The sequence below is a fragment of the Jaculus jaculus genome, chromosome 2 (assembly GCF_020740685.1).
Source record: "Jaculus jaculus isolate mJacJac1 chromosome 2, mJacJac1.mat.Y.cur, whole genome shotgun sequence".
Classification (NCBI taxonomy): Eukaryota; Metazoa; Chordata; class Mammalia; order Rodentia; family Dipodidae; genus Jaculus; species Jaculus jaculus.
The window spans coordinates 83,809,627-83,822,658 of NC_059103.1; the positions used below are offsets into that span (position 1 = coordinate 83,809,627).

Here is a 13,032-nt window from a genome sequence, read left to right on the forward strand (position 1 = left end):
AGAAAACATCTCTATCACACCCAAAAGAGCTCAGGGAACATTGCAGAGAAGGAGGCAGAGACATCAGTGCTGCTCTCTCAACTAGCTGGAGAAGTTTATCTATGGAGATGGCTGTAGATACTGCGGAATCTCAAAAATCAACCAAGTGCTAAAAGTAAGAGGCTGCTGAAAACTCACAGGGTAAAGGGGACATCTCTATCACACCCTACAAGGCTTAGTGAAGAGAAGGTGGGAAGAATGAATATAAGACTCACAGGGTAGGAAATAGTACTTTGGGGCACTGTCCTCAACACATGAACGGAGTACTGAATTCACAATCTGAGTGGATGACATCACCCCTACAAGCTTTGCACAATATTGAGCCCATCAACATTTTAGCATACGGGCAAGAGATACAAAAAGAATGAGACATCAAAGCAGAAGTAGAACTACTTGAAAAGAGGAGTAAGATCAGTGGCAAAGGGGAAAAGGAGCAATAGACGGTAATAGGAGGGGAATGCCATTAAATTATAGTATTCTCATGTATTAAAATTATCAATAATAAAGTTTTTAGGAGCTGGAGAAATGGCTTACTGGTTAAGGCGTTTGCCTGCAACAAACAAAGGATCCCGTTTCAATTCTCCAGGACCCACTTAAGCCAGATGCAAAAGGGGCACATGCATCTGGAGTTCATTTGCAGTGGCTGAAGAAACTGGTGTGCCCATTCTCTCACTCTGTCTCTCTCTGCCTCTTTCTCTCTCTCTCTCTCAAATAAATAAATAGAATATTCTTTTAAAGTTTTTAAAAGACTGTTTATCTACAAGATAAACCAACATTAAATAACAATATGAATAACCTAAGATTCAGAAAAAGTCAAGCAAGGTGCAACTTTTCAGAAAAACTACAGCCTTTCCTAATAACAAGTGGAATCTTAAAAAAAAAAAAAAGAAAATGAGAAACCCTCAAAACACTTTCATATTTCTGATGTCTCTGGTCCCTAAGAATGCTCCCCATTTCTGCCTTGCACTCTTACACTTCATAAGATGATTCCTATACTATTATGTCCAGATTCTCTTAAAACTAATTCTCTCTACACTCTATAGCAACACAGTGTAATTCCTAACAGAGATGCTCTTATATCAAAACATTCACACTTTGCTAGGAGGGATTGGGAAGTTGAAAGGAGAATGGAAAGACTCTTACAAAGGTAAGAATGTAAGAAAAAATATTTTACCTTGGGAAGCACAATGTAGTGTGTGTGGGGGGGGGTCAGGATAAGCACAGAAAAGGAGAAAGAATTCATAGCTGGGTATTGTGGTGCATGTCTGTAATCACAGCACTAAGGGGCTAAGATGGTGTGATGGTGCAAGTCTGTTATCACAGCTCTAAGGTCGAGACAGTGTGGTGGTGCATGTCTGTAATCACAGCACTCAGGTTGAGATGGTGTGATGGTGCATGTCTGTAATCACAGTGCTCAGGCTGAGATGGAACAGTGATGCATGTCTGTAATCTCAGCTCTCAAGCTGAGATAGTGTAGTGGTGCACGTCTGTAATCACAGCTCTCTGCCTGGTGGTACATGTATGTCACTACAGCACTCAGAAGCTGACACAGTGTGGTGGTTTCAATTGTATGTCTTAACTTAAGTGACTGCTTGGTCCTTGTGGTGGTTTGAATAGAATAGATGGCCCCCAATATATTCAGTGGTTTATTTGTTTGTAGTTTGCATTTGCAGCCACCTGGCTAGAGACAGTGTCACTGGGTGGATCTTAAGATGTGGTGGTAGGTTTCAGATTTCAATCTAAAGATATGCAAAGTGTGCCTAGCTGGAGTTCCTGAAGTGTGCTGTGTGGCTTTTGGCTTTTAGGCTTGTGCTTCTCTCTCTGTCTGCTTGGGCCTATGAAGGCAGGCCAGCTTCTTCTGCCATTATGGAACTTCCCCTGGATCTGTAAGCTTCAATAAATCCCTTCCTCCATAACTGTGCCTGGTCTGGAAGTTCATCTCAGCGAACCTGAATCTTTCTGCTACAGGGCCCAACTGTGGAGGTTTGATTAGGTGTTCTGAATGCTAGGTTCCCACGTGATGGCAATTTGGGAATTAAAGCTACCTGGAGGCAGTGTATTGTTGGGAGCAGATTTATGGGTGTTACAGCCAGCTTCTCCTTGCCAGTGTTTGGCATACTCTCCTGTTGCTGTTGTCCATCTGTTGGCCATGTGATGTCCACTTCTGCTCATGCCATCATTTTCCCTGCCATCATGGAGCTTCCCCTCCAGTCTGTAAACCAAAATACCCCCCCCCCCCCCCACACACACACAAGCTGCTCTTGGTCAGGTGTTTCCTTTCAGCAATGCAGACCTGACTGCAACACCAGCCTTTGGTAATTTGGGAGATGGAGCCTTGCTGAAGGAGGCTGTTTCTGGGTATGGGCTTTGGGATGTTATAGCCAGCTTCACCTTGCCAGAGCTCAACTTACTTTCTCGCTATTGTTTTCATTCTGCTGTGGCAAGGAGGTGATGTCCAGCCTCTGCCTATTTCACACTTGTCTCCTGTCGTCATCAGTCTTCTCCTTTGGTCTGTAAGCCAGAATAAATTCTCTCTTGCCATCAGCTACTTAAAAAAAATTTTGTTTGTTTTTATTTATTTATTTGAGAGTGACAGACAGAAAGAGAAAGTGGCAGAGAGAGAGAAAATGGGTCCTGGGAAATCAAGCCTCGAACTGGGGTCCTTAGGCTTCACAGGCAAGCGCCTAACTGCTAAGCCATCTCTCCAGCCCCTCCACTACTTTTAATCAGGTGTTTTGTCCCAGCAAAGAGAAGATAACTACAATCAATGGGAATCCTGAGTTGAGGCCAGATTGGGCTATGTATACTTCAAGATGCTATCTGAAAAAACCAAAAAGATGTATTGGAGAGATGGCTTAGCAGTTAAGGTGCTTGCCTGTGACACCTAGGGACTCCATGTTCAATTCTCCAGATCCTATGAAGTCTGCCAGACACACAAAGTGAGGCAAGCGCAAGGTCTCACATGCCCACTAGGTGGTGCAAACGTCTGGCATTCAATTAAGTGGTTGAGGCCCTGGCACACCAGTTCTCTCTGTCTCTCTCTCTAAATAAATAAATAAATAAATAAAATATTGAAATGAAACAAAAGGAAAAGGAAAAATTCTTCCTTAAGATGACTTACCATTTTTATAAATATTTTAATCTCCAGTGTGTAGCATGTCATAAATGTTTATTAGATAAATTTTCTCACCCCCAAAACCACAACAGTAAGCTAACAGCATTTTTAAAATTATAATTATTTATTTATTTGAGAGAGAGAGAGAGAGAGAATATGGGCATGCCAGGGCCTCTAGTCACAGTAAATGAACTCAAGATGAACACACCACCTTGTACTTCTGGTTTACATGAGTCCTGGGGAATTGAACCTGGGTCCTTAGGCTTCACAGGCAAGTGCCTTAACCACTAAGATATCTCTCTAGTCCACAACAGCATTTTTTAAAAACTCCTTTTTTTGGCCAATCAATATGATAAATGATCCTATGATTTAAAAGATGCCATGGTATCTGAGATAACTGATTTCATTTGTTAAAAGACAGGGATGGGGCTAGACTACTTGCCTAGTATGACCAAGGTCCTGGGTTCAATTCCCAGCACCTATAGATACATAATTAATAGGTAGACAGACAGATATGTGGCAGGTAATATGGCAAAGCAAGATTTATGTGATACAGAACTTAATTTTCCAGATTACAATTATGAACACAGGAAGCAATTTTCTGACTTCTCATGAACACTTTTGGTGGTCTAATAAAGCCTTCTCTGAATAATGTTCCTAAATGTATAAAGCCCTAGGAGTTTTAAAAAAGACATGGGAAAAAAATCAATTATTAAAAAAAACAGGGGCTGATGAGATGGTTCAACACTTGAAGACACTTACTGGAGAAATCTAATGACCCAGGTTCGATTCCCCAGAACCCCCATAAACCAGATGCACATGGTGGCACATGCATCTGGAGTTTGTATGCAGGGGCTACAGGACCTGGTGTGACCATTCTTTCTCTCTCAGCCTCTTTCTCTCTTTTTGTTGCAGTCAGGTTCGCATTGCTGATAGAAATCACCCAACCAAGAGCAGCTTGTGGAAAAAAATAGGCTTAATTTGGCTTACAGGCTTAAGGGAAAGCTTCACAATGGCAAGGAAAATGATGGCATGAGCAGAGGATGGACATCATCCACTGGCCAACATAGATGGACAACAGCCATAATGCCAAAAAAAAAAAAAAATCCCCATAAAGGGCTGGAGAGATGGCTTAGTGGTTAAGGCACATGACTTCAAGGCCTAAGGATTCAAGTTCTATTCTCCAAGTCCCACATAAGCCAGATGCACATGGTGGCGCATATGACTAAGTTTGCAGTGGCTAGAGGCCTTGGCACGCCCATTCTCACTCTCCCTTTCTCTCTCTAACAAATAAATAAATAGAAAGAAATTGGTTTTTAAAAAATCCCCGCAAACCCATAAAGGCACAGAATAAACATTCACACTGCAAGATATGGCATTGGGCATAGCAAAGAAATATCCATCCAATACAAGATTTAAACATCAAACTCTGTAGCTCCAAGTCCAACGACTCTATTCAACAGCAAGTCTCCAAGTCTGATAATTCTAACAAGCAACAAGTCTCTGGAGTTCCAAGTCCACCCCTCCAGCTAGGCTGCTCGGTCTTGGAAAACTTTTATCTAGCTCTCCTTGGCAGCCATCTCCTTCTGGCATCTCTACTGGGTCTCCACTGCAACCCACAGCTCATCATCATTGGGTCTCCATGCAGACATCCAGTAAACCTGCTTCACACTGCCCCTGGCCATTTCCAAAACACAAGACCATGTTGCAAACTCAATGACCCTCCCTTTCCTGCATTTCTTATACGCAATAATACAAGGTAGGGTGCCAATTTGTTAATCTAGTGGGGAATAAGGCAGACTTCAAAGAACCAAACACTCCTTGAGCACCCATCCCCCTTCAAAAGAGTCTCCTTTCATCCTGTTGCCCCAGAGCATGTCACCTGGCCCATAACAAAAGTTGTAATCTCTCACTTGCAGCTGAATGGACAGCAGTTCATCCAAAAATTTCATTTCTTCTGTGCCATATCCCTCTGCTCCATGAGTTTGTTTCTATGCAAAGCAACCCTGCACAACTTCTCAGGATATGGGCATAACAGCAAGCCTGTCACACAGCTGCTTCTAGCCCTGTCCAGATGAAGCTCCTTCTCACCCTCATAAGCTAAACCTCACAGTCCATAGTTCTTACTGCATTCAGGTCTTGCAACTCTAACTAGAATAGTCCATCAAGCTGTACTTAACAAAACTGCAAAGCATCTCTTAAGGCCAAGGTTTCAAATCCTTCCACACTCCTCTTGAAAATTAGCTCCAAAAGGCCAAAGCCACACAGCCAGGTGTCTTAACAGCAAATGACACCACTCCTCGGTACCAAAATTACTGTTGCAGTCAGGTTCACATTGCTGGTAGAAATCACCCAACCAAGAACAGCTTGGGGGGGGGGGGGAGAGAGGTTTATTTTGGCTTACAGGCTCGAGGGGAAGCTCCAAGATGGCAGGGAAAACGATGGCATGAGCAAAAGGTAGACATCAACCCCAACCCACATAAGGTGGACGACAGGAACAGGAGTGTGTGCCAAACACTGCCAAGGGGAAACCGGCTATAAAACCCATAACCCCCCTTCCAATAATACTCTGCCTCCAGGAGGCTATAATTTCCAATTGCCATCAGCTGAGGAAACCAGCATTCAGAATACCTAAGTTTATGGGCGACACCTGAATCAAACCACCACACTTTTTCTCTCGTTAATAAAAATAAATAAATAAACTAATTAGTAATTAAAGTCTAGCAAAAAGCACAGTTCTGATCACAGGTGGTTTAAGAACAGTTAGGGAATATGGCTTAACTTGGAGAAAAACAGTACAAATGTTACCTAATTTGTGTGTGTGTGTGTGTGTGTGCGCGCGCATACATGCGCACGCTGTAACATTCATACTAACTAAATAAAACTTGTAACAACTTTTCAAGGTTAGTATAATACAAGGTTATTTAAATTTTAAATAACTTGTAAGATTTTTATTTGTGGTGGACTAGCGAATTACACCTATTTCATGCTCCACTACGTACATACTGTAAAGTAACATTTCTATAGTCATTTCAATACAAAATTAGGATACTAATGATACATCTGCAACACTAATTTTCTGCCCTGCTCTTCTAAGATGACATAAATCATCACGTTTCCTTCCTCAAAACAAGAAATCATGATCAAGAGCTTCTTAACAGCACACTGTGTTGAGAATGTTTCCAGATGAAATATATTCTGTTGTGTTCAGGATATATGAAGACAGACCTCACACTAAAAGCTATCTTCTAACAAGATTTACATAGTATTTAAGTGACTCAACACTTTACAGGATCACTTAATCCACTACTATGTAGAGATCAAATGTATTTTCAGCAAGGTGTAGAATGAAACAACATTCCATTCCCTCTTGTCCAGTAGGTGAACTCCAAAAGGTTCCATAAAGGAAAGTAACTCTGATTCTAGGTTCTAAAAGTGTATCACTCTAAAATAATTACAGTTTATCATTTTTTAAATTTTGCTGTACTAAGACCAACTTCTAAGCCTTGTGATAACAAAATTGGATTCCTTGATACTACAAAGCATATAAATGAAGATCTTGCATCACAGTACATACCAAAACTCCTAAGAGTACTGTGACTCTTCTCAAGGAAAATAATTAGAGAAATGTGTCCTATTATTTAAATACCAAACGTTAAAAACTACTTTTAACCTTTAAAAAATTAATAAATTGATCATCAGTGTCAAGTCCCATGACTTGTACAGAACCTACAACTTTACTAATTTTAAAAAAATCATAGAAAAAAGGAAAAGTTTGTTTTACACGTTAGGAAAAAAGTACAGGACTACCAGTTTGGTTTATGAACTTTAAATAAATCTCTTTTATAGTTAGTTTATAGTCAGTAGTCATGAACTCAGAGATACTGTCCAAAGTAGCACATTTTCAAAGCCTCTAAAGTATAAAACCGAAGCATTGTTTTTCATACTATAACTCTTACTTACAAGGTCTGTTTGGAATTCTTAGGGCAAGAGGAGATAAATCATACATTACTTATGCAGAATGAGTTTTGTTCATTTTATTTCATTTTCAACTTAACAGAATGAAGAATCTTGGCCTCGTCCATTATCAAGGAACTAGAAATTGCAGAAAATAAACTCACAAGCAATTATCATTTTAGGCAAAAGCTCACTTCTATCAAAATTTTGTGTTTGCACTTATTAGTCCAACTGGCAAGACTTTGCTTAAAGAACGAAAGATGACTCGTCGGTGCTAATCCAAAGAACTTCCCAAGTTTTGGTCATATGTTTTTCAAAAATACCCTTAAGGTTCCTTGGAAATAAAGTATTTCTAGATATGGAAACATTTGGCAAAAAGACACTCACAGATAAGGGTTGCTGTATGTTTTGCAAGCCTTAATCAGGCTGTGCAGAGATAAAGAAAAACCTTGCAGCAGGATAACAAAACCTCAAAACAGGCTCAGATTGCAGGCTTCCAGCAACCCTCCCAGCTCCACCTGTGTAAGCACTTCCTGTTCTTCAAAGCCTCTGAAAAGTGGTTGGTAATCGCACCGTAAGCCGCCGTTCAGGGGCTAAACATTAACTTCACACATCCACTACCACCGAGACGCCACCAGCCCTGTCTCACGAACTCAATCGGCCTCCTCGCCAAGGAGGGAAGTTTAAGCACCTTGGACCCCCCCTAAAAGGCTGCTGGGGAGAGGCGGCGGGGGTCGGGCTCTGCCCCCTCGAGGCCCTCGGAGCCCCGACTCGCCTCGCGTGCCTTCCCGGGCCACAGGCGTCTCCTCGCGCGCTGGCGGGAAGCGCTGCCGGGAGCCGAGGCTGCGGCTGGCGGAGATGAGCGGGGTCCCGGACTGGCTCCCCCGAAGGGGCTCGGGTCCTGGACTCTCCATCCAGCCGCTCGCTTCCCAGACTCACCTTGGAGCTCTACTCTCCCAGCACCAGCAGCGTGCGAGCCAGGTAGGAAAACACCGGCCTTCCCTCCCGCGCTGCCTCCTCCTCCTGCGGCCGGCTCCGCCTCTCCGCACAGCTGCGACACCTCCGCCCGCACCGACGCTCCCCCGCGCTGGAGCCCAGACAGTGGGTCTCCGCCGCACAGAGCCGGATCCACGCGGAGCATGCGCGCACACCCGCCCGCGCGCCCAGCCGCTGTCAGGACCAGTGACACCTGCGATCAACAGGTCTTGGAAGCTCCGCCCCCGCCCCGCCTCTCAGGCCCCGCCCCTGGAACGGTCCCGCCCCCGCAAGCGAATTTCCGGCTTTCCTGGAATTCCCGCGGGGGTTCGATGGGGCGTGAAATCCCGCGAGAGTTCAGGTTGACGGGCTCCAGGGACTTGGTGCGCTTCTCCGGGTTGTGGTCAGTGCTTAGGTCTACAAAGCCTGGGTTTCGGGGACTGTCGGCCTTTGCATCGGGACTGGCCAGCTCAGGACGGCCAGCACCTGGAGCCCGCCGGGCAGCGTGGGCCTGAGCTGCTGCTGCTGCTGCTGCTGCTGTTGGAGCGCACTGCGCCCGAGGCTCCCCGTGGCCCGCGTGCAGCCTGGCCTCCCCGGCCAGGACGTGGATTCCCCGCGGGGCTGCTTCGTGACCATGACTGAATCACGTTGTTAATGTTTGTCAGAAAATTGGGCCGCCTCTTTTCCCTTCCTTACAACAGGTTCTAAGTCACATGTTACTCCTGAAAATCAGCATAACCTTTGTGGGTGGGGGTGGGTAGGTGTTACATGTTTCTTACAAACAGGAGAAAAAGCAAAAATACTGCCGTCGTGGGCATGAAGACCGCTCAAAAGTAGATAATAAAAATTGGGGATTCAATGCAAAACTGGAGGATATGATAAAAGAAATAGACTTAGGTAAACTCAGTGGTGACTCAAAGTTTGAACAAATTGGTTGGAGGCCAATAAGATTAGTCCATCTGACAAGTTACTGAGATTCGCCGCGTTCTCTCTATTGAATTTTGGTACCAGGAAAAATAAAGATGAAATTACGCTGCAGTTCCTGTAGTCAAGGTACTCAAAACCTTTAGAGGAGGAAGGGCAAAAACAGCTGTACACGTTTAAACCATTTACTCCTGCTTTCTCTAATACTTCCTCCTGCTTCTGTGATTTAATCTGATGCAAGTGTGATTCTTCCTTTCTCAGTCCTCTTTTTTGCTATTTTGGTTGTTGACTGCTAATCATTTTGTCGCCTCCTCCCCATTACAGTCTTAACATATGCCCCAAATAGGTGTGGGCATCTTTACCATAACTACCCTGATAACATACTTCCTCATATCCCATCTACACACCAATTTTCCTTCCCTGTTTCAAATAATGACACCCAACTGCCCTACTCAAACCTTTTTCTTCACCTTCAACCCGAATCAAGTTGTATTGACTCATCTCTCAAACCCTCCACTCTCCTTATCATCCATGTGATCATTATCTCTTCTGACTCTATTCCATTCCAATTCAACGTCCATTCTACTATAATTTCTCTAACATGAAAATGTAGCCGTGATGCCCTCTGCTAAGAACTTATTCAGACCCCCTCTCCTGCCCACCACATCCCCTACATTGCTTTTTATGATCCGGGCCTAGACTGTTAGCCTTATCTGCCACTTCCCATCTACTCCACAGTAGCTGTTCTCAACGCTTCTGTTATGTGATCCTACTAGGCTCTCTCAAGATGCCCTCAATCTCAACTGAACACTTCTCTCCCCTATAGATCTCTGTATAGCTTTCTGAGGCAAACTTGCCTTCCCTTTACACTCTTCAGATATATTTCTAATAATCATTCTGTTATTATTTTTCTAAATCTACAGTTAATTTCTCTATAACTGACAGCCAACTGTCATTTCCACTTAAGAAATATTATGAACTGTGGATAGCAGATATTTTTTAAAAAGTCCTTTCTGATAGAGATTATAGAATACCTTTCAGTATAAACCCTGCTCAAGAATTTGACTAAATCCTGACTGGGTACTTTTCATCATGTAACTTCAAACTTCTACAGGTTTCCAGCAGACCAAAATACTGACCTTTAAATAATACCACATAATCATAATCATGGTAGTAGGTCCCAATTTAAGCATCAAGTAGAATCTAAAGCAAAAATTAAAAAAAAAGTAGGAAATTGGCATTGCACTGCATAATAAGATAGGGATTGCTTGTTCCTAGAAACCCTTAGGAAGGTCGCAATGTGGATTATAGATGTATTGCCTCTCAGAATTACTTGAGAGGCTGTGTGGGGATTAGTTTAAATAGTTCTTGATTTAGTGGACCTAAATTTATGACAAACAACCAACACCTCACCCAAGCAAAAAGATCACAAAAGGAAGTAAGTTTGGAGCTCCAGAGAATACCAGATTGTTCAGTTGAGGTCTAGCTGAAGTTCACCATAATCAGCACACCTCTTCATATTATTCTGGATTAATTATAACACACACTCTGGGAAATGTACTACCCTGTGGCTAGATTCGCCCTGCCTCTGTTGACTGGTAGGTGGAGCAGCCTTCTGAGTTGCTATGATCCAGTAGTTTCAGGCAGTAATGACTATAGGTGTGGCAAACAATGGCTGTGTTGGGTGAGGTTCAGAGAAATATGGCACAGAGATGTAACAGCTGAGACACTGACTCAGGATTAGATAATAGACAAAAATCTTTTTTCTAAATGTATTTCTGAGGAAGACTTGAATAACTGCTTACCAACTTACCCAGAGAATAGGAACTATAGGTTTTGTTTTTCTAGAACATAGCTGAGTGCCTTGCAAAAATATTTAAAAAACACATGTTTAGTGGGTGGAATCAAAAGTTTTGTTGGCAGGTTGGAGAGATGGCTGAGAGGTTAAGGAGCTTGCCTCAAAAGTCAAAGAACCCAACTTCAATTACCCAGGAATTATAAGGTAAATTGTAGCTAAGCAAGAAGAGAAATCTTCAGGCCATGCTCATGAATCCATGTAAGCCAGATGCAGAAGATGGCATATGCACTTGGAGTTTGCAGTGGCTAGAGACCCTGGTGCACCTATTCTGTTTCTATCTACCTCTTTTTCTCTCAATTAATTTATTTACTTATTAAAGTTTTATTTATTTTGTTTTACTAAATAGAGTGGACCAAAAGAGCTGGAGAGAACTTCTGTGGATGGTTAAATTGGAACGTCAGTTCAAAGATTCATAAGCAGGCATTTGAAGGAAGAGATGTAACTGTTAAGAGAGCAGTTTTACCTGGGCATGGTCATGCATACCTTTAATCCCAGCACTCGGCAGGCGGATGTAGGAGGATCGCCGTGAGTTCAAAACCACCTGATACTACATAGTGAATTCCAAGGTAGCCTGGGCAAGAGCAAGACCCTAACTCGAAAAACCAAAAGAAAAAAATTAGAAACAAAATAAATAAGCCTAGTGCAGGGTTATTGTAAAGGGAAGCCTTTGCCTTTGTTAAGTTCTTGGATGGTATGATTAGTTTGGACTAAGATACCAGGAATTATAAGGTAAATTGTAGCTAAGCAAGAAGAGAAATCTTCAGGCCATGACTCATGAATGAGTCTCCCAGGAAAATCTAGTAACAACCATTTCCTCCTTCGCCCACTACCATCTCAGTTGGCTGTCCTCCTATTTCATGGGCTTTTCCTTCTCAACCTACTTTAAGTGATGTGTCTTCGTGCATGATCCTAAGGCCTCATTTATCCTCATGGTTTTAAAGCCTTTTCCTGAATACATAGTTGTGATAGTTAAGGTGTTGTCAATTTGATCTGTTCAGTAATCCACAGAAATCCCTTTCCAGTGAGTCTCCGAGGTTGCTTCCAGGAAGGATCAACTAAAGGAGGAAGTTCTTCCCCTAGAGTGAGAACTTCTCCCAGAGTGTTTTGCCCCACTCAGAGGGGGACTTGATATAAGGAAGCTCTGGGTAAAAAGAGCCCCTTCCTCCCTTTCTTCCTTCCACATGGCTGTCGGAGCTGCTCGCTACCTTCCAGCATGGATTGAAGACAAGCGCAGACTGAAAACCAGCATCAACTGAAGACCCTTGTGGATCAAAACACAGCAGCTACTCAGGAAGCCTCCAGGCTTTCGGGCACTATCTACAGAACCGGGTAGGGACTGCTGAGGCATCTGGCCACGTGGACTGAGCAGCTACCAGGTTCTGTGACTCTCAGGCCTGCAACTGCTATTGGACTACTGTAAGCTAATCCAATAAATTCCCTTTTTAAGATAATTCATGCTAGAAGTTCTGTTCCTCTAGAGAACCCTGACTAATACAACAGACAAAGCTGTCTATTTCAAAGTGAGGACAGCTGGAAAAAAGCTAACATGATCTAAAGCATCCTCTGATAGCCTGCCTGGTGTGCCATCGGAACCCAAATGTGCCCATTTGTACCACTTTATAGTATTTATTTATTTATTTGCAAGCAGAGAGAGGAAAAAGACAGAAAGAAGAGAGAATGGCTGTGTTAGGGTGTCTAGCCACTACAAACCAACTCCAGATGCATATGCCACTTTGTGTATCTGACAGGAGAGTTTTGTTGTGAACAAAGTAACTGGGAGGGATAAAAGAGATAAGATTACATTTTTAATGTTTATTATTAATAAAAATATGTTTCATATGTATACATCCTATGTTGGTTCCCTCTTTTCCCTTTTCCCTGCCCCCATTCCATTGGGGATGCTCCTCATGGGGTTGCAGGTATTCCCCATGGGGTTGTAGTTATGCCTTGTGGGAATAGTAGTCAGTTACTTTTTTTGGAGGGGGAAAGAGAATGCCTCTTGGCATGATGTTTCAACCTGTGGCTCTTACAATCTTTCTGCACCCCTCATTTGCAAAACTCTGTGAGCTGTGTTGGGTAAAACGTCTACTTCAGTGATGAACTCTTAGAAGCCTCTGGATCTCTACTTTGGTAGGTATTGAGTATCCTCAGGACCTGTCTCCTA

At 43.0% G+C, this 13,032-nt stretch overlaps 1 protein-coding gene across 2 annotated transcripts in view; it reads right to left on the reverse strand.

Moving 5' to 3' along the window:
• Positions 1-8,212, reverse strand: part of Usp53 (ubiquitin specific peptidase 53) — a 64,878-nt gene extending 56,666 nt beyond the window's left edge. The window contains exon 1 of one of the 2 annotated variants that reach the window (XM_045143103.1): positions 8,051-8,212. The gene's annotated coding sequence lies outside the window, so the exon portion shown is untranslated. Of the gene's footprint in view, positions 1-7,498; positions 7,568-8,050 lie in introns of those variants that run through there. The other variant, XM_045143104.1, reaches the window with a different exon arrangement.
• Positions 8,213-13,032: the final 4,820 nt, after the last annotated feature.